General features: G+C 39.1%; 1 protein-coding gene across 5 annotated transcripts in view; it reads right to left on the minus strand.

Moving 5' to 3' along the window:
- Window positions 1-22712, minus strand: part of LOC120241682 (serine/threonine-protein kinase Sgk3) — a 134874-nt gene that overhangs the window by 107381 nt on the left and 4781 nt on the right. For 4 of the 5 annotated variants that reach the window (XM_039246980.1, XM_039246984.1, XM_039246985.1 and 1 more), the window contains exon 2: window positions 13989-14035. The exons of the other annotated variant lie outside the window; for it this stretch is intronic. The gene's annotated coding sequence lies outside the window, so the exon portion shown is untranslated. The remainder of the gene's footprint in view (window positions 1-13988; window positions 14036-22712) is intronic. 5 annotated transcript variants of the gene reach the window in all.

The following is a 22712-nucleotide window of genomic DNA, read 5'->3' on the forward strand; positions in this document are numbered from 1 at the left end:
GGTATCAGGAAAGCCTAAGAGGTTAATTTTTGGATCTGGGAACACTCAAAGTTTTTTGCCATATAAATTAATGGTAATTGGTTTTTTGCTTTACACCATTTTGGTTTATGAAAGTTTTCATAAGAATGCTCTACCTTTGGGGGCGCCTGGGTGGCTTAGTCGGTTAAGCGTCCGACTTTCGCTTAGGTCATGATCTCGCGGTTCGTGGGTTCAAGCCCCGCGTCGGGCTCTGTGCTGACTGCCAGCTCAGAGCCTGGAGCCTGTTTCAGTCTGTGACTCCCTCTCTCTCTGACCCTCCCCTGCTCACGCTGTCTCTCTCTCTCTCTCCTAGAAATAAATAAAACATTAAAAAAAAAATTTTTTAAAAAAAAAGAATGCTCTACCTTTGGATAGTGGGGAAAACCTATACTCCTTTTGATATACAACATATTTTGATATTTTTTATTCTGGTCTATTTTATTCCAGGCTTTAAAATGCTGATCACAATCACTAAATTGACTTCACAAGTCACTAATGGGTTGCAACCCACATTTTTTAAAACCACTGCAAAAGACTACAGTATGTGTTATTGAAAAGAAAAAAGAAAACATTTCTGAAAAATTGGAGGAGGCAAGAAGGAAAGCACGAAAATCAGAGACTCGATAGAAAAAGTATTTGAACCGAGTTTTCAAGAAGGGATCATAATTTGATAGGCACTGAAACGGAAGGCAGCTATTCCAAGTGATGAGAAGGTTAAGTAAAGGCTCAAAAGCAGGGTGTGCAAAAGATATGTCAGAGCAAAGAGTAAGTTCTGATGAAGGAGACAAATTATTAAAAATACAGATAGGGAGGCAGGTTAAAGACTAAGCACAAAAAGCTAGACAACTATGCTGAGGAGTCTAATGTTATTCTGATGGTCATGGAAATCCAAGGAGTAGATCCAAGGAAATGCTTCAAGGGGGTTAGGGAGGGTTAGCAAATTACATGATGTCTATAACATCTCAGTGTGACTTATTCATTTTGTATGCATAAATTACATAAATGAAAAGCAACATGTGACTAGAAGCTGAGCTGTAAAAGAAGAGAAGCCTGTTTTATTCATTTTGATTTATTTTTCTTCTTAAAACTTCCATGAAAGAAAACAATTAATTTATTTGAACAGTTTAGACCCTGAGGAAAAAAGGAAGCAAATCCCTGATATGACAAAGAGATACCCTTTCTTTTCTTTCACGGTCTAATACAGTAATAGAGATTGCTCCTTATACCTATGATCCAGCCTTAGGAAACTGCTCTCAATTTCTTGAGCATACCAGCCTCTCTTTCCTTTAAACTTCTGCACTTGCTGTTCTTTCCACATGTAATGCAAGCCCATCGACTATCACCAAGCTAGATGTCAATAAGCCTCAGAGGACTTCTCTGATCCTATTGCTGGGTTAAAGCCTCTTGCTATGAACTTGGAGTCCTGGGGCATTTCCCCTGTCCTAGCACTTTCTACCCTGAATTATAACTATTTGCCTTCTCAATTAGACCAGAATCTCCATGAGGCAGAGATTACATTGATTTTGATAATCACTGAAGCCTCAATCACTGTTCCATGCCTAGCCCATAGTGAGCACTCAATAGATATTTAAAGAATACAAAGTTCTTGATTAGTGTACCAACATATAACTTTAATGTCTATACCCTGATGTTAATGCCTAGATTTGGAAAGCCAAAATCTGCTTTAAGTTAGTACAACCAATCCATATTCCCTACCCACTGGGCCAATATTTTACTTAAGTGCATCTAACTGTACAGACTGATTCTGGAGAACTGCTGCCCAGAATTAGGTTGAATAGACAGAGTGAGGAGTTTGGACTTGAACTAATAAAGAGCTATTGTAGGTTAAGAAAGGTAGGCATGCAATTAAAATAGGGCTTTACGAAGATTAGGCTCCTCTGGTATGCAAGACAGAATCGGGGGAATTTTTTCCTCCATTTTTTTAGCCTGTTTTTTGTTTTTAAGTGTGAGCAGATGGCCAGAGTAACATGAGCAATTAACCACAAGGCCCAGTCTGCACAGACTGAGCTTAGTATTCATCAGCTCAACAAACATTTTTTGAGGTTCTACTATGTTCTATGAGCTGTATTATATAAAATCAAATAACTTCATATACTGTAACTTGGCCTTTAATGAAATGAATGCAAACTGTTGAGAGCTGAACCACACTAATGTCAGCAGTGTGATGCAGTAAGAGGAGTCGGTGGTGCTTAAGTATAATTGGGAAAGTGCCTACGTAAAATGACTGAACTTATTATTTTCATAGAACTAAGTCACATTATTTATTATCTTTTATACTGTTAGTGCGCCTATATTGACAAATAATTTTAAAGTTTATTTATTTTGATGGCACAAAAACAGACACTCAGATCAATGGAACAGAATAGAAAAACCAGAAACGGACCCAGAAATGTATGACCAACTAATCTTTGACAAAGCAGGAAAGAATATCAAATGGAATAAAGATAGTCTTTTCAGCAAGTGGTGCTGGGAAAACTGGACAGTGACATGCAGAAAAATGAACCTGGACCACTTTCTTACACCATCCACAAAAATAAGCTCAAAGTGGATGAACGACCTAAACCTAAGATAGGAAGCCACCAAAATCCTAGAGGAGAAAGCAGTCAAAAATCTCTTTGACCTTGGCCACAGCAACTTCTTACTCAACACATCTCCAGAGGCAAGGGAAACCAAAGCAAAAATGAACTACTGGGACCTCACCAAGATAAAAAGCTTCTGCACAGCAAAGGAAACAATCAGTAAAACTAAAAGGAAACTGACTGAATGGGAGAAGATATTTGCAAACAACATACCAGATAAAGGGTTAGTGTCCAAAATCTATACAGAACTTATCAAACTCAACACACAAAAAACAAATAACCCAGCAAAGAAATGGGCAAAAGGCATGAATAGACACTTCTCCAAAGAAGACATCCCAATGGCCAAGAGACACATGAAAAAATGCTCAAAGTCACTCAACATCAGGAAAATACAAATCAAAACCATCCTGAGACACCACCTGTCTCATACCTGTCAGAATGGCTAACATTCACAACTCAGGCAACAACAGATGTTGGTGAGGATGCAGATAAAGAGGATCTCTTTTGCACTGCTGGTGGGAATGCAAAGTGGTGTAGCCACTCTGGAAAACAGTATGGAGGTTCCTTAAAAAATTAAAAATAGAGGGGCGCCTGGGTGGCTTAGTCGGTTAAGCGTCCGACTTTCGCTTAGGTCATGATCTCGCGGTTCGTGGGTTCGAGCCCCGCGTCGGGCTCTGTGCTGACTGCCAGCTCGGAGCCTGAAGCCTGTGTTTCAGTATGTGACTCCCTCTCTCTCTCTCTGACCCTCCCCTGCTCACGCTGTCTCTCTCTCTCTCTCTCCTAGAAATAAATAAAAACATTAAAAAAAAAATTAAAAATAGAACTACCCTATGACCCAGCAATTACACTACTAGGTATTTATCCAAGAGATACAAGTGTGTTGTTTCGAAGGGGCACATCCACCCCAATGATTACAGCAGCACTATCAACAATACCCCATGTATGGATGAATGGATAAAGAAGATGTGGTATATACACAATGGAGGATTACTCGGCAATCAAAAAGAATGAAATCTTGCCATTTGCCACTATGTGGATGGAACTAGAGGGTGTCATGCTAAGTGAAATTAGTCAGAGAAAGACAAATATCACATGACTTCACTCATATGAGGACTTTAAGATACAAAACAGATGAACACAAGGGAAGGGAAGCAAAAATAATATTAAAAAAGGGAGGGAGACAAAACATAAGAGACTCTTAAATATAGGGAACAAAAAGTGTTGTTGGAGGGGTTGGGGGGCACTAAATGGCTTAAGGAATCTATACCTGAAATCACTGTTGTACCATATGCTAACTAACTTGTATTTACATTATAAAAAATAATTAGATTTAAAAAGTTTATTTATTTTGAGAGAGAGCAGGAGAGCAAGGGAGAGACACAGAGAAAGAAGAAGAGAGAGAATCAGAATCCCATGCTGACAGCATGGAGCCTGATGTGGGGTTTGAACTCACAAACCGTGAGATCATGATCTGAGCTGAAATCAAGAGTCAAACACTTAACCAACTGAGCCACCCAGGTGCACCAAGTAATTTTAATAACACCTGTGATTTCCATCTCTGGAAAGAAAAAAAAAAGTACCCCCTTGAAGGTGTCCCAGGGAGATCAAGACTTCCTGATAGGCTGCAAGAGATAATTCCAATACAACAGTATGTTAGAAGTAACCAGAGATTAAGATGGAAACAGAGGAGAGGCAAGTGGTTCTGTTTTGGGAGTCGGTATAGGGAGGAAAATGAAGGTTAGGGAAGATGTCCTAAAAAAGGTGGCTCTTGAGTTCAGTATTGACAATTGGATGAGTTGGGGAACAACAGAGGACCAGCATCAAAGCACATAGTGTGTGTGGAAGGAATTACTGCTGGAGCTGAGAGCATGAGCCTGGAGGAGCTAGTAGATAAGCGGAGGGCAGAGAATCACTCTGAGCCTGACAAGCCATACTATGGACCTTAGACTTGATAGTATAGGAAATGAGGAAGGTGTTTGTATACAGGAATGACAATGGTCATATCTTCACTTTAAATTGCTTCAAAAGCAACATGGAGCATAAATAAAGATGAGGCAAGAGCAAGATGGGGCTGCAGAAATCTAAGAGAGGGTCACTGAAAGAGGCGGGAGGTGACGAGGGACTCGAGAAGCTGGAGTTGACATAGAACAGGTGAGACACACCTGAGAAACATGTAGGAGGTAAAATCAGGAAGACTCTGTAAATGATGGGATGCAGGCAGTAAGGAAGACGAAGAAGTCTAGAACGCCTCTCAGATCGATGGTGATACCATGAATTGAATAGGGACAATAAAAGGAAGACAAAGTTAGTAGAAAGTAGGGGCAGGGCATCAGGAAGAGGGGAGAGAAGACATGCTGAGTTTGAACCATGTGTAGAGTAGCACTACGTGAAGCTAGCTGTCTGGTGGGGAGGCAGCTGGACATAATCAGTTTGACCTGCAAAGGATAAAGGTCAGTGTAGGAGCCATGATTTGGGAGTGACACACACAAGATGCATGTAACCCAGAGGAGTAGCTCTAATCACCCAGAGCTTGCGTAGCCCAAAAAAGGTAATGGGTTGGAGTCAGACTCCAGCAGGTACAACATTAGGGGAAAGAGGCTTATTATCATCTTTATGCTTAGGTCAGGAATGATCTCTAAAGAATTATTTCTGTGTCATTTTCCAGATCTCTCTCCTCCCTTACAGCTTCTTAGGACTTAATGAAAGAAAAGTTGTAGAATGTCTTCCTTTAAAGTAATTAACAAAAGAGAGACAAAATCAGGTCCAAAAATTTTTATCCATTAAGAATATAGTAGTCTAATGCTTTCTCTCTCTCAAAAAATTTTTATTTATTTATTTATTTTTTTTAAATGTTTATTTCTAGGAGACAGAGAGAGAGACAGCGTGAGCAGGGGAGGGTCAGAGAGAGAGGGAGTCAGAGACTGAAACAGGTTCCAGGCTCTGAGCTGGCAGTCAGCACAGAGCCCGACGCGGGGCTCGAACCCATGAACCGTGAGATCATGACCTAAGCGAAAGTTGGACGCTTAACCAACTAAGCCACCCAGGCACCCCTCAAAAAATTTTTAAAAAATTTTTAATATTTTTTATTTTTGAGAGAGACAGAGTACAAATGGGGGAGGGGCAGAGAGGAAGCTACAGAATCTGAAGCAGGCTCCAGGCTCCAGGCTGTCAGTACAGAGCCTGACACAGGGCTTGAACTTGGGAACTGGGAGATCATGACCTGAGCCAAAGTTGGATGTTTAACCACCTGGGCCACCCAGGTGCCTCTCAAAAAGAAATTTAAAGGGACACCTGGTGGCTCAGTCAGTTGAGTGTCCAACTCTTGATTTTCGCTCAGGTCATGATCCCAGGGTCATGGGATCAACTCCCGAGTCGGGCTCCTCCCTGAGCACGGAGCCTGTTTGGGATTCTCTCTCTCTATCTCTCTCTCTCTACCTCTCCTCTGCACCTCCCCACTGCTCACACATGCTCTCTTTCTCTCTCTCAAAAGAAAATAAATCTTTAAAAAATTGTTTTGAGTAAACAAAATGACCTTTTAAGCTCAAAATGTTAAGTCTATGGACTACTACCTCAAATGAAATGAGAAACTACTTCTTGCTTTCTACCTGTAAAAATAAATCTGGGAGTGCCTGGGTGGCTCAGTCAGTTAAGTATATTCCAACTTGGGCCATAAACTCAAGGTAGTGGGATCAAGCCCCACGTTGGGCTCTGAGCTGAGGGTGTAGGATCTGCTTGGAGTTCTCTCTCTCACTCCTGTGCTCGCTCGTTCTCTCTCTCTCAAAATAAATAAGTAAACATGTTTTTTAGTCTTTATTTTTGAGAGAGAAAGAGCATAAGCTGTGGAGAAGCAGAGAGATCCAAAGCAGGCTCAATGCTATCTTTTTTTTATTGTTTATTTATTGGTGTTCCTTGGTCACTCAGTCAGGTGAACGTCCTAGTTCGGCTCAGGTCATGACCTCCTGGTTCCTGAGTTTGTGCCCCGCGTCAGGGTGTGTGCTGACAGCTCAGAGCCTGGAGCCTGCTTCAGATTCTGTGTCTCCCTCTCTCTTTGCCCCACCCCCACTTGAACTCTGTCTGTCCGTCTGTCTCTCTCTCCCTCTCAAAAATAAGCATTAAAACATTTTTTAAAAAGAGAGGGAAATTTTTTTTTTTTTAAAAAGGTCTGAAAGTCAATACTGTCCTCCATGATACAGCTAGATCTGGTGGGTCCTAGAAAGGCTTCAGAGCAAATGCTGACCAGGGTAGCACAGAATTACCCAACAGATATATAGTCTTCAACACAACCACTTACCTTCTCCAAGCAACCCAAACTTTATATTTTAATGATTAGAAAGTCCATGAGAAGAGACTTCCATTACACATATACGAGATCCTTGTCACCGAGGACTTGAGAAATCTGTCCTTTTAAGAGAACAGTGTCCCTGATAGATCCTTCTGCTTCTGTACATACTTGCACAATAAACCATAATGACTCATAACCACCATCCATTACCTTGGTGTTTCGCAACTTGTTTTCCACTTTTCCCCCTTTTAAAACTGAACCTAAGGCAATGTACACAGAATTATGATAAATGAATTTTAATAGTAAGAGTTTAAAATTAAAAAAGAGAAAGACCCAGAGTACATTCAGATGGCTTGCCTCCTGATTTTCCATTAAAGCTTACATGGATATTTAAAGTGTACTGTATTCTTTTAATGGAGGTGGAAAAAATTGTTTTGGTTGTCATAATTTTAACAATTCTTTTTATCTAAAAATTTGTGTAATGTTTATTTATTTTTGAGAGAGAGAGAGACAGAGACAGTGTGTGAGCTGTCAGCACAGAGCCCGACGCGGGGCTCAAACTCACAAAGCAGGAGATCATGACCTGAGCCAAAGTCAGACGCTTAACCAGCTGAGCCACCCAGGCACCCCAATTTTCACAATTCTTAATCAAGGATGTTGTATATTGGTTTGATATGATTTCAAATCCACTTGCTTGTGACAAAAATGAAACTATTCATAAGAGTATAAAGTAAGGAGTAAAGTTTGTAGAGTAAAGTTGGTGTAAGTTGTGTCAGGATTTCATCATCTCATCCATAATCACTGATAAGTACTCCATAGCTCAGCTGCCGAGGGCCTTGCTTGGGGCTTATCAATAAAAACATAAGAAGAAGAAGCAACTATGGCAAGTGGACATTTAGACTAAAATACCCAGATTCTGTGAGGACCATCTGAGAATGTTCAATCTGGCAAGTCTACCCGTTGCTGATATAAATAGCTCTACTGAGACCCTGGGGACCCTGGACCCTGGTGTGGTAAAGGCAACTCTTTTATCGGCAGTGGTGAAACTATGCAGTGGCCCCAAAAAGAACATCTTTCCGATCAACATCAGTGCCATTGTTCCCTACCAACATGCTCTAGGAACAAAGGACTTTCACTTTTGCTCTGACAGCTTAACATCAGTTCTCAGTTGGCTGAGCTGTCTCTCCTGAGTACCCACTATATAAAGGTATACCTCAACTAAACTTGGACTTTGTTTCTTTTATTGCTCCTTGCCTGGGACAATAGCGTGATTCAGATACCATTATTTGGACTATGTTATTTCTTCATTGGTTTATTAAGAGACGTTATCCTGTATGCTACTGGCTTATGAAGTTACTACAGTGAACCTACGTTAAATAAATTGCTGGTGTTAACCTTAAAAATAAAACTTCCAGTTATTTTTACCAGCAAAAGATGGATTTACTCGAGAATAAAACAGAATTGCGAGCCAGAACAAGTAAGCTACAGCAAAAGCTTAGACAAGTCCAGAGAGGACTCACAGGCTCTTTTATAGAGAAAGAGGGCAAGTTGGGGAGGCAGTTATAAACAAAAAAAAAATCCACTGGAGTAAATTGGGAACTGGAAGTATAGTGGATTTTCATTGGCTGAATTGTGGCTGTCTCTCATTAGCTGAGCTTTTGGGAGGGAGCCACATAAGGTTAAGACTTTCTTCCTTCTGTTGGGACAGTAAAGTGGTGTCATATGCAAAATCTATCTCTTTCTGTTGGGTCCGCAGCTGATTATCCGTGGCTGGGTAGGAGAGTTCCACCCGTCCCCATTCTACTGAGGTTTCCCATTATTTTTTAAGATATTTTTTAAAAGTGTATTTATTCATTTTGAAAATGAGAAAGAGAGAGGGAGAGAGCATGCACTTGCACTGAGGGAGAAAGGGAAAGAAAAAGAATCCACACTTAGTGTGGAGCCTGACACGGGGCTCGAACGCTTGAACCAAAATCAAGAGTTGGATGCTTAAATGACTGAGCCACCCAGGCGCCCTGAGGTTTCCCATTATTAATTTTCTCACTGACAAAGACAAACTTTGTCTCCGAGCATAATTTGCCTTCCAAAACAAAGATAGTGTACTACTCTGATATTGTGATATATATGAAGAAATACATATATTATTTTGTCTTTATCAGTTTCTGGCAGAGCTCCTAAAACCCTCTTAAGTGATGAAGTGATAAAGGTGAAACAGCTGTATTTTGTCATTCATATAACAAGCCTACCTCAATCACACCTGAGTTTATGTTAACGTGCTGCTTTCTGGAAAACACCTAGGTAATTTAACAATAGGACTGGTTGCCAGGGACACCAATCTGATTATATCAGAAGGTTGGAGGGGAATGGGGCTGGGCTGGAGGTTAAATAAATCACCCAACGGTCAGATGCCTACGTACTGAAACCTACATAGAAAAGCCAAAGGCAGGATTCAGAAAACGTCCGTCTGAACCGGTGCACGCGGAGGTTGGGAGAGTGGCGCTCCTCTGACTGAGGGCATGGAAGTTCCCTCACGCCTTCCCACCACCTTGCCCTAAGCATCTCTTCCAGCTGGCTGTTCCTGAGTTCTATGCTTTTACGATAAAGTGGCAATCTAGTAAGTAAACCGTTTTTCCTGAATTCTGTGAGCCACCCCAGCAAGTTTGTCCAACCTGAGCAGGGAACCCTGGGTTCAGAAGCACAGGTAGCCGCCCGGCCGCAGATGTTGGCAGAAGGGGGCGGGACGACGGTTCTATAGAGCTGAGCTCTTAATATGTGGCCTCTCCGAACGCTGTCAGGCTTGGGTTAATTTGTAGGCCCACGCAGCTGGGGTCTCAGAACTGCTGGGTGTGTGAAAAACTGCCACACATTTATGACCAGAGGACAGAATTGTTCAGGGTATTGCACGTAAAGGAAAGTAAGGCTTTTCTCCTTCATAACTACATGAATATGATTCCATATAGGATTTTGTTTTTAAAAACAAAAATGACCAAACATACGGATTCATGATCTAACAGTCAGACCATACATCAACATTTTCAAAATGGCAAAAATGCTCCTAAAATTTACATTGCCATTAATTTTTTTTTACTAGAAATCACACAGTTCAGAAAATGTAACAAAAGGCAGTTTCTGCAACAGCTTTGCATGATCCGAGCCACACTCTCCACCGACTTTTCACTCTCCCACAGTGTATTTCCCCAGCACATTTTAGAACTTTTGCAAATTAAGTTAGAAGTACTTGTTCACCTCAATTCATCTCTGGTGAATGGCTGTGTGGGACTCTAAATTTAAGTACAACTGAATTACTGTTCTCTGATTAGTGTGGAATAATTCTTGGATTCATGGCAATGCCAGGCTAAATGACACTGTAAAGAAACCCTTTGTTTTCAAATAAATCAGTGGTTGGCTTTAGATAAGGCTATAAAGAATCTTATTCATGTAGTGTACCCTAGTTAAAATGGTAAAAGTTGAGAACAACAAAACTTCTACCTCTATTTAAAAAATAATCTTTATTTAAGGCTTTTTTTCTATATGGATTTAATAGAACCATAGAATTTTAGAGGTAGAAAGAAATTTGAGTAATTTACAATCAAAGAAAATCAAGTGACTTGCTAAGGATCCCTTAATGAGTTAGTGGTAGATCTAACACTGTAACTCGAGCTTTCTAAATTCCCTAGCCAGAGCTATTAAGTATGACAGAATATTACGGATAGGTTAATACCAGCCAACATTTATCACATTCTTACACTGTGCCCTCTTCTATGCCAAACATTTTTACATCTATCATCACTTTCTTAAATCAGCTTATAAGATTTTTATTTTTTTATTATTTCTTAATGTTTGTTTATTTTTGAGAGAGAGAGAGAGACAAAGCACGAGCAGTAGAGGGGCAGAGAGAGAGAGACACACAGAATCTGAAGCAGGCTCCAGGACTCCGGGCTTGAACTCGCAAACCGGGAGATCATAACGTGAACCGAAGTCAGACGCTTAACCAACTGAGCCACTCAGGTGCCCCTAGATTTGTAGAACGCTTAATGAAACAATCAAATCCACTCCTTTGGTCATTTGGTGTTCCTCACGATCTACAGTCACTGTAAGAACTGCAGCGCCGAGTGAACGACACGCTTCACTCAGAAACGTCCCTACCACAGCATGCACAGATGTACAAAACCCAGGAAGGCATTTCTGTGCACTGGCTTCCTTGCCAAGGACATAAAAAGACTTCTGCAACCATGTTCTTCTTCGTCTACTTCTGTACTTTTTCCACTATTACATTCTTTTTGATTCTTCTATAGCTCCTGTTTGCTCTCCAATCTATCTAACTGCTGTTGTTTCTAATAAGCCAAAAAATCTGGATAATCTAGAAATGATGTAGAAGTTTTCCTCTATGTTCTGACCCTCACCCTTTATCTACTTAGGCCAAATGGCCTTCCAAAACGGTCACTGTGACAAAATTCATTAAATGAGAGATCATTCTAACTACGGTTAAAAACAAAAAACACTAAAATGTGGGTATAATTTCAAAACAATAGTTTATTTTTAAAATGCAGAATAATTTCTATATGTGCTGCAAAGTCAAATTATATTGTCTTCACAAGTACATGATGCTAAAATGTCCAAGTATTTTTAGTTGAGGAAAAGAATTTACTAGTATTCATACCTTTATACTTTTTAAAAATTGCCTCTATTAACTGAATTTCACATGGCCTTTCTACCACTGCACATCCATTTGTAGGTGCAGATCAAAAAATGTTACCAATGAAAATGAAAAATAAGAAAATTCAACTATATACCAATTCTGGTTAGCATCAAGATGTGGGTTACATTTGTTACATTTTTTGGAACAGTCACCTCCACCACACATTAGCAAATAAACTCTTAATTCCTAATAGATAAGTTGATCAAAAGAGAGTATTGATTCATTTGAGATGAGATGAGTGTCAATACTGTTTGAAAAAATATTTCAGTGCACTTTACAAGCAAATCCTATCACATAGATACAAAAGAATCATGGACCTGAGAAAACAGCACTGAACTTAAGTTGCATTTAAATTTTAATATTAAAAATTAATGAAATTAAATAATTTTTAAAAATGTTTTATTTGAGAGAGAGAGTGAAAGCAGAGGGAGAAGGGGCAGAGGGAGAGAGAGAATCCCAAGCAGGCTCCATGCTCAGCATGAAGCCTGACAGGGGGCTCCAGGTGCCCTGAAAGTACATAATTTTTAAATTTAACTTTGTTTAAACAGCCCACTAAACAACACTATAAGGTTGCATTTTAGTCTTTTACCTTGATAGTAAATTTTCATATTTATACTAATGTAAAACATTAAAATGCTTTGAAAGTATTAAGGTGAACATTTCAGCAGAAAATCAATACGGAAAGAGAAGACACGATCTGCGCTATACACCAATGAGACCTAACGGACATACATGGTACGTTTCCACCAACAGAAGCAAAATACACAATCTTCTCACATACACATGAAACATTCTCTAGGAGCGCCCATATATTAGGCCATAATAAAGCCTCATTAAATTTAAAAAGACACAAATCATACAAACTGTGTTCTCAGACAACAATGAATTTAAATTAGAAAGCAATAACAGAAAATTTCATAAATTCACTAATATGTGGAAATTAAACACATTATTAAGTAACCAAGGGGTCAAAGAAGAAATCACAAGAGAAATTAGGAAACACTTTCAGATAAATGAAAATGAAAACACAACATACTAAGCCTTCTAGAATTCAGCTAACATAGTGTTCGGAAGGAATTTTATTGTTGTAAATGTTATGCCTACATTAAAAAAGATCTCAAATCAATAGCCTAAACTTCCACCTTAAGAGTCTAGAAAAGAAGAGCAAGCTAAACCCAAAGCAAACAAAAGGAAGGAAGGAATAATGATTATAGGAGAAATTAATGAAATAGAGAATTGAAAAACAATAGAGAAAACCAAAAGTTGGTTCTTTGAAATAAAAAATTAACAAGATTGGTAAACCTTTAGCCATGCTAATCAAGAAGACTCATTAGTAAAATAAGGAATGAATGGGAACAAATCAGATCATCTAGATGAAACGGATAAATCTGTAGGAAGGAAAAAACTACCAAAACAAACTAAAGAAGAACTAGAAACTAAATAGATATATATAAGGGTGCCCGGGTGGCTCAGTCACTGAAGCGTCCAACTCTTGATTTGGGCTCATGTCATGCCAGACTCTGTGCTGGATGGGGTGCCTTAAGATTATGTCTCCCTCTCTCTCTGTCCCTCCCCCGCTCACTCACGTATGCCCCTCTCTCCTCCCTTTCTCTCTCTCAAAAAAATAGATATAGGGGCACCTGAGTGGCTCAGTTGGTTAAGCATCCAACTTCAGCTCAGGTCATGACCTCACCATCGGTAGGTTTGAGCCCCACGTCGGGCTCTGTGCTGACAGCTGAGAGCCTGGAGCCTGCTGCGGATTCTGCGTCTCCTTCATTCTCTGCCCCCTCCCCCACTCGCACTCTATCGCTTTCTCAAAAATGAATAAATGTTGGGGCGCCTGGGTGGCTTAGTCGGTTAAGCGTCCGACTTTCGCTTAGGTCATGGTCTCGTGGTTCGTGGGTTCGAGCCCCGCGTCGGGCTCTGTGCTGACTGCCAGCTCGGAGCCTGGAGCCTGTTTCAGTCTGTAACTCCCTCTCTCTCTGACCCTACCCTGCTCACGCTGTCTCCCTCTCTCTCTCCTAGAAATAAATAAAAAAATATTAAAAAAAAAAATGAATAAATGTTAAAAATTTTTTAAATAGATATATAACAAAAAATTGAATTAGCAATAAAAAAAAATATATCCCACAAATAAAAGCCAAGGTCCAGATGGCTTCAACGGTGAATTCTACCAAAAGCTTAAAGAAGAATTAATATCAATCTTTCACCAAATCGCAACCTTCCCCTAAAGAAAAAGAGGAAGGAACTCATTCAAGGAGATCAGTACTACCCTGATACCAAAACCAAACAAAGATACCACAAGAAAATTACAGATCAATATAGTTCAAAAATTTGCAACAAAATACCAGCAAACCAAATCCAGCAACATACAAAAAGGATTATATACCTTGACCAAATGTGATTCATCCCAGGGATGAAAAGTTGCATTAACATCTGAAAAACAATAAAATGTAATACTGTATTAACAAAATAAAGGACAGAAACTACATAATCATCTAAACAGAGACAGAAAAGGCACTTGAAAAATCTAACACTGTTTAATGATAAAAACCCTGCAAACTAAGAACAGAATTTCCTCAAGCTAATAAAGTGCATCTACAAAAACCCCACAGCTAGCATCACCTGTAACGAAAAACCACTGGATGTTCTTCTCTTGATATAAGGAATAAGTCAAGGATATCAGCTCTCTTCATTTATGTTCAGTGTTGTACTGGAGGTTCTAGCCATAGCAGTCAGGCAAGAAAATATTTATAAAAAGTATTCAGATTGATAAGGAAGAACTAAAACTATGCAGTACAGATAATATAATCTTATATATAGAAAATTCTAATGAATCCACCAAAAAACTATTCAAACTAATAAGCTCAGCAAGATTAAATACAAGGTCAATAATTAAAAATCAATTGTGCTAACATAACACTATGTCAATTATACCTCAATAAAAAAATTAATTGTATTTCTATATACTAGCAATGAGGAAACATAAAATGAATTAAGAAAACAACTTCATTTATAACAGTATCAAGAAGAATAAAATATTTAGGAATATATTTTAACATAGGAAGCAGAGGATTTATACACTGAAAACTACAAAACATTGTTGAAAAATTATGGAAGATCTTAATAAATGGAAAAACAAACCACGTTCATGGATGTGAACGTGAAATATCATTAAGAGGACAATACTCTCCAAATTAAGCTACAGATTCAATGAAATCCCCATCAATATCCAAGTTGTCATATTTTGATAAATTGACAAGCTGATTCTTTTTTTAATTTTTAATGTTTATTTATTTTTGAGAGAGAGAAAAAAAGAACACAAGCAGGGGAGAGAGAGAGAGGGAGACACCGAATCCAAAGCAGGCTCCAGGCTCTGAGCTGTCAGTCAGCACAGAGCCTGACGCAGGGCTCGAACCCACAAACCATGAGATCATGACCTGAGCTGAGGTTAGATGCTTAACTGACTGAGCCACCCAGGTGCCCCGACAAACAGATTCTAAAATTCATATGGAAATGCAAGGGACCCAAAACAGTGCAATCTTGAAAGAAAAAGAATAAAGTTGGAGGATTCACACTTCCTGATTTTAAAACTTACCCAAAGCCACACTAAGCTAATTAAGACAAAAATGAGAGTATAGAAATATACCTTTACATTTATGGTAAATTGATTTTTTACATGGATGCCAAGATAATTCAATGGGAAAAGAATATAAAACTTTTTTTATTTTCCTTAAGTATTAAGTGTAACAGACCCCAGAGTATGCTGTGGGTGGGCTTACTCAGTCCTCTTCATTTACTATCTGTGAACTCTTCTTTTTAAACTTTTCTAAGCACTTGAATTTCCTCAGTATCTTTCTTACTATCTTTGCCCAGCATATAAATGCCTCGGATAATAGAATAATAAGAATTGAGACCAAAAATGTTCTTTCATTTTTACTTGGGAGCTCATCCATAACTGCCAGGACACATGGTATACTTACATTAGCTAACATCCCTCAAAGATTAGCATGATAGATTGTACCTGCTCTACCTCCAGATTTATATAGGTGGTTGCTGATGATCACTTTAAGGGATTTTAGACAACAGCATGACAACAGCATTTGTTAGAGTTGGCAAAGTTCACCGGGCATAGGTTGCTAATGGTAGGAGTTTGATACTTCTGCACATACCAACATAAGACATTTCAAAACCTGCGGGTTCAGGATTTAACCCATTCAGTAATTAAATTTAGAACTTTAAACCCTTTTTTATTCAGCAAGAAATATGTGATATTTAAAACATTTTCAGTCAGCTTTCTTCTTGAAGTCAGGCACCAATTACTATATTAAAACAATGTAATCTCAGAATAACAAAGTAAAACTGAAAAGCCGGTTCCCTAACTCATTAAACTACTACCTCAACAGCAGATGGTAATCTGAGTTATCTGTAAATCAATTCTGCCTGTTCTTTCAGATGAGGGGTTTGAGCAGAGTCAGCCTTTACCCCCTCCTCAAAGGCACAGAAAATTTCGTGGTAAATCCAGGTAGATGTGTTCAGATCAGCTCTGCCCTGTTTTACCTACATATAGCTACCTTCAAAACTTCACTGAGCCTCAATTTGCTCATCTGTAAAATAAAACGATTCACCTGCTCCCCAGAGTTATTCTGAGCATTTAGTAAAATAACATCTTAAAGCACCCAACACGTGGTAGATGCTCAACAAATATTAGTTCCTTTCTTTTTGCTCTCGACAAAGTAAAATACAGTTCACAAATGACAAAAACTACCAAAAAAAAAAAAATCCTGATGAAGGAAACCACTTGGCTTAGAGTGTACTGAAAACAGCAGAATTATCTAAATACTAAAAGTAAATCACACTTTATTTTCTACAAGCATCAAACTCATATAATCTTAAGTAGGTAAATTATAACCATGATTATAAGACACAAGATAGCATGGGGGAAGAATCAACTAATCTTGCACTAATTATGTTAGTATTGTCTAACAGTTTTACTAGGAAACAATGGAGCATCCAGTTGGCAGAATTTCAGTTAAATGATTCAGCGAATAAGCCAACAATAACTTAAGATTTGGCTGCCTCTGCAGTATCAGGACTTCTAAGGGAAGGCTTCATAATGAATCTTAGCCACCACACTTGAGTGAGCAGAAGGGAACAGGTCAAGTTGCCCGCAAAATACTATTAGTCCTTTGAGACTAGACTACACAAGGATTCTTTAAAAAAAGACGTAAAAGAACAACTTTTTTGAGAGGGACAAATCAAAAAACAGACTCTTAATTATAGAGAACTGATGGTTACCAGAGAGGAAGTGGGTAGGTAGAAGGATGGTTGAAAAGGTGATGGGGATTAAGGAGGGCACTTGTGATCAGCACCGTGACGTATGAAGTGTTCAATTACTCCACTGTACACCTGAAACTAATATTATGCCGTATATTAACTGGAATTAAAAATTTTTAAATAAACGAGAAATATAAAATTGCATTATTGGACATATGGAAAAGGGAAAACTGAAAAGGATAGATCTATTTTCCGTAAGTCAGGAAATCCAGAAACATGATTGATTGATTTATTTATTTATTTAAATTTAAAGTAGGCTCCACGCTCAGCATGGAGCCCAATGCCAGGCCTGAACTCACGACCCTGAGATCAAGACATAAGTCCAGGGGCACCTGGGAGGCTCAGTTGATTTCACAGTTCGTGAGTTCAAGCCCCACATTGGGCTCTGTGCAGGCAGCTCAGAACCTGGAGCCTGCCTCGGCTTCTGTGTCTCCCTCTCTCTCTGCCCCTCCCCTGCTCATGCTCTCTCTTCTCTCTCCTTCTCCCTCTCTCTTTCTCTTTCAAAAATAAACATTTAAAAAAAAAGCCCCAAGCTGAGATCAAGAGTCAGACACTTAGCTGACTGAGCCACCCAGGTATCCCCCACTGACAGGATTTTAAAAACAATTTTTATAATGGGCTATATATTCACACGGTTCAAACAAGACTATACAAAAGATAGACAGTGAAAAGTGGGCTTCCCATCCCTGTCCCTACCCACACAGCTCTCATCACCCAATCCCAACTTGATAAACAGTGTTAATTTCTTAAGTAGCCTTCCAGACTCTGTCTATCCTTAGACAAGCAAAGCAAAACTATATTCTTATTCTTTCCTCGTTTTTCTACACAAAAGTGGCAATTTATCCATACCTTCTGCATTTCAAAGGCAAATTTTTAATGTTAAGTGTCCAAAAAAGCAACAAACAAATTCAATAGCACAAGGGCTTTTGTTCACACTTGAGAGGACTTTTAAGAGGAGGAACATAAATGATGTTAATGTCAATGGGAATCAGAAATAAAGGAAATCCAAAGGAGGAAACAAAATTCCAGAAGAAAAGGGGACGCAGTCTTATGAATCTCTTTAAAAATGTTCTCTGCTAAAACACACAAGTATCTTATCTTTCATTAATTAAAAAGAAATCATTCCCTTATAGACCAAAAAAAAAAAAATTCACCAAATATTCATGAGAAAAGAGGGGGGATAAAAGGAGATCTCAGAAAAGAGAGCTACTTGTGTCAGAACGGATTAAAGCCAACTATGTACACAGAGAACTACAAAAATAAGCACCGCTTTTTAAAATTATAGCGAAGTCTTAATTTCGGATTGTTTACTAACTTAGTTCAAATAAGCAAATGACATAGTACTTTCATGTTTAAGCCATCATCAATTTTAGCATCAGGTTGTTTGAAAGCTGAATAAAAATGTCTTTTCACAACCTTTTTCATTAATATTTATGGAAAAAAAAAATAGGCCTTTACTCTCAGCCTAGCTGTTAGGCAGCTGTTGTCTTGCTGTGGAGCTCCTCCAAACGTCTGGCCGAAGCCCCTTTGCAGCTGAGCTGAAGGTGGTATAGGGTCAGCTCCCGGGCCTGACCTGAGAGGCTCTCCAGGGGCAGCCTATCGTTCTTGTAACCAGTACTGCTTCTTCTGACTCCCGAGGATCAAAGGTTGATCTGTGCTTCTCACCAATGCATATCTCTGCTGATGAAAATCTGGAAGGAAAGGGTTTGGAATCTTGACATACCACTTCTCAAAGACTGCTAACCTCTAATCTAAAATAGCTTTCTTAGTCTTCCATTTACTTAAAACTAAAAGAGATTGTTTTTAAGCCAGGTATCTAGAACTAGATGTCTTTTCTGAAGGGAAGAGGGGTCTTATCTAGGAGTTAGCTTTCATAACCAAAACAGTCTGTTCAGTCCATTATATAGCTAACATCTCCAATAGGAAAAAAAAAAAGTAGCACAAAAGAATGCTATTGCAATGATATGCTGCCCCCCCCAAAATTATAAGCAGTTTTCAATTTCACTATACACACCAACGCTTAAGGAAAACCAACTTATTTAGAGAAGAGGAGGTAGGTGGAGACTTCTGTGGAAGTTTTGAAAGGAATTACTGGGTATTCTCAAGGACTCTGAAGGCTGAAACCACTAGTTCTTTATAATGTCTACCTTCCCTCCCAAACTAAAAGCTTTCCTTTCCCTTATGAAAGGCTTGTTCTTAACTGTATCACCATGATTAGTATCTTTTATGCTCAAGATGAAAATGAAGAGAGTAGGATGGAAAAAGAACAGAAATTTCCCTGAAGCAAAAGCTGGAAGGAAAGGGAGGGAGGGTTTAAAAGCTACTAAACTGGGGGCGCCTGGGTGGCTAATCATGGTGATACAGTTAAGAACAAGCCTTTCATAAGGGAAAGGAAAGCTTTTAGTTTGGGAGGGAAGGTAGGCATTATAAAGAACTAGTGGTTTCAGTCCGACTTCAGCTCAGGTCATGATCTCAAGGTTCGTGGGTTCAAGCCCCACGTCGGGCTCTGTGCTGACAGCTCAGAGCCTGGAGCCTGTTTCGGATTCTGTGTCTCCCTCTCTCTCTGACCCTCCCCTGTTCATGCTGTCTCTCTCTCTCAGAAATAAAACATTAAAAAAATTAAAGCTACTAAACTGTCAGAATGGGGGGAAGGCGAGAATAAGACATACAAGGACCGTGTGGGTGAGAGCTGTGCACGTGCTCAGTGGGTAGAGAGACGTCAGCCCGGACAGGTGCTGTCTGAAGAGACTGGTGGCGTTAGTATGCAACTAGGGAGTTGTATGCATAAAATTATACTAAGTCCAGTGTTACTCTGAGACAGCCTATAATAGAATAGGATCACGGGAAACTTCAAGGTCACCTATCCCTCCCTACCACTGGTAGGAGCTTTGTTAAACCAAGTACTCCAAACCATGTACTTATCATCTGGAGACTACTTCAAAACATCTAAAGTTCAGCTATTCTAATTTTTTTAGATGTTTTTCTTTTAACGTTTACTTATTTTTGAGAGAGGGAGAGAGACAGACAGACAGACAACGTGAGTGGGGGAGGGGCAGAGAGAGAGGGAGACGCAGAATCTGAAGCAGGCTCCAGGCTCTGAGCTGTCAGCACAGAGCCTGATGTGGGGCTTGAACTCACGAGCTGTGAGATCCAGACCTGAGTGAAGTCAGGCGCTTAATCCACTGAGCCACCCAGGTGCCCCATAGCTATTCTAATTTTTAACGGAATTTAACACTTCTCTTGGTTCAAGTCTACTACTTCCACTTCTTCTGTAGCGATCACAGTCAATTACATGTGAATATTTCATCATTTCTCTTCTTAAACATTTTCACTTTAGATGTACTTAAAATACAAATCTTGACTGATTTACGCTGATTTGGGTGGATTCATCAGTCCGTCTACATACCTTCACCTCATCTCCTTGATGAGCAATAGTATAAATTTCCGTGAGTGTTATGCAGGTTTAGGGTATGGCAGGTGGCCAGGAAACTGTAAAATAACTGGTTCAAACATGCATGGAATCTATGACGCTGGTTAGCTACATAAACATGATTCTCTAACCAACAAAGCAAGCCTGTATAAGAGAAATTTTTTAAATGGCTTTGTAACTATGGATATGCACACACAGAAGTTTAGAAAGATATACTCTAAAATGCTAATAGTGATTATTAATGGATGGCGGGTTTCGGTGATTCTTATTTTCTCTTTTTTTAAATGTTTATTTATTACTAAGAGAGAGAGACAGAGAGAAAGATAGAGAGCAGAGGAAGAGCAGAGACAGAGGGAGACAGGGAATCCCAAGCAGGCTCCACGATATCAGAGCAGAGCCCCATATAGGGCTCAAACTCATGAACCATGAGATCATGACCTGAGCCAAAATAACCTTAACTGACTGAGCTACCCAGGCACCTCGACTTTCTACTTTTCTTTAAAATTTTCTTGAAAAAAATGTATTACTTCGGTGATTTAAATATATTTTAGAAGACACAAAAGAGGGAGCATATAAGTAATAGAACTAAAAATGGATAAATTATTAACTATGCAGCTGTCAAAATTTATGTAGATCTACAGATGTCTATGATACAGTATTAAGAAAAAAGGAACAAATTGTATAGAATGATTATCATTAAAAAAAACCCTCAATGTACATTTACAGATACACAAATTAATATAAACATGGGGAAAAGTCTAGAAGGATATAAAAATGGGCAGTGGTTATCTTTGTGGGTAAGATTGGAGGGGCGCTTGGGTGGCTTAGTCAGTTAAGCGTCTGACTTTCGCTTGGGTCATGATCTCGCGTTCGTGGGTTCGAGCCCCGCGTCGGGTTCCGTGCTGACTGCCAGCTCGGAGCCTGGAGCCTGTTTCAGTCTGTGACTCCCTCTCTCTCTGACCCTCCCCTGCTCATGCTGTCTCTCTCTCTCTCCTAGAAATAAATAAAAACATTAACAAAAAAAAAAAAAAGATTGAGTGGAGAGGACTTATTTTTTACATAACATACTTCTCGGTTGCTTGAATTTAAGGGCATGCATATCTTTGTAAGTAAAAATATGTTTAGAAAATATACGAGATAATAATAAAATAAAAATGTGGGGGAAAGATGACGTATATAGCATTTTCTTGGGAAACTAAGGATGATTCTTATATTCTTTCTTAGCTAGTCATATATATAATATTCATGTGCATTAGATTATATAGTCTATATATTTGGTCCTATATGTATTTTTATCTGCATATATAGATGCTGAATTGGAAACCAGATCATTTTCAGTTAATTTTAATTTATTTTCATTTTAAAAACAGGGAAGTAAACAACTAGAGTAATAAAGGTCCCTCTCATTTTTGAACTCAAGCAAACAGTTGGTCAAGTCCTAGTGAAGCGCCCAAGCACTTGGAAGACATTTCACCCAGCAGTCTGGGGAGTGGCTAGTCCATCAAGGAGTCCAATTTTATGTATACGTGTATTGTATATGAAGTCTATTTTACCTATAGAAAAAAAATTTTCGTTTTTTTTTTTTAATTTTTTTTTAAATGTTTTATTTATTTCTAGGAGACAGAGAGAGACAGCGTGAGCAGGGGAGGGTCAGAGAGAGAGGGAGTCACAGGCTGAAACAGGCTCCAGGCTCTGAGCTGGCAGTCAGCACAGAGCCCGACGCGGGGCTCAAACCCACGAACCGCGAGATCATGACCCAAGCGAAAGTCGGACTCTTAACCGACTAAGCCACCCAGGCGCCCCAAAAAAATTTTAGTATTGACTGGCATAGCAAATACATCCAGAACCTGAATGGAAGCAATTAACATGAATCATATTAATTACTATATGCTATATAAATACAATGTATTTTAATACAGTAAATATAGTAAACGGATAACCTCATCATCTCAAAGTTACAGGCATTCTCCAAAAAAAGTAAGCTTTTAAAAAGGTACAAAATCGGGGCACCTGGGTGGCTTAGTTGGTTAAGCGTCCGACTTTCACTTAGGTCATGATCTCACGGTTCGTGGGTTCGAGCCCCGTGTCGGGCTCTGTGCTGACTGCCAGCTCAGAGCCTGGAGCCTGTTTCAGTCTGTGACTCCCTCTCTCTCTGCCCCTCCCCTCCTCACACTGTGTCTCTCTCTCTCTCTCCTAGAAATAAATAAAATATTAAAAAAAAAATAATAAAAATAAAAAGGTACAAAATCCAAGCTTTTACTCAGCAAAGGTCTATCAAATCACTCTTACTGTCAAGTTAAAAGCCACTAAATCAGCCCTCTACATTTTAATTACAGATAAATTGCA

This window comes from Hyaena hyaena, unplaced genomic scaffold (genome assembly GCF_003009895.1).
Source record: "Hyaena hyaena isolate Hyena2069 unplaced genomic scaffold, ASM300989v1 scaffold_287, whole genome shotgun sequence".
Classification (NCBI taxonomy): domain Eukaryota; kingdom Metazoa; phylum Chordata; class Mammalia; order Carnivora; family Hyaenidae; genus Hyaena; species Hyaena hyaena.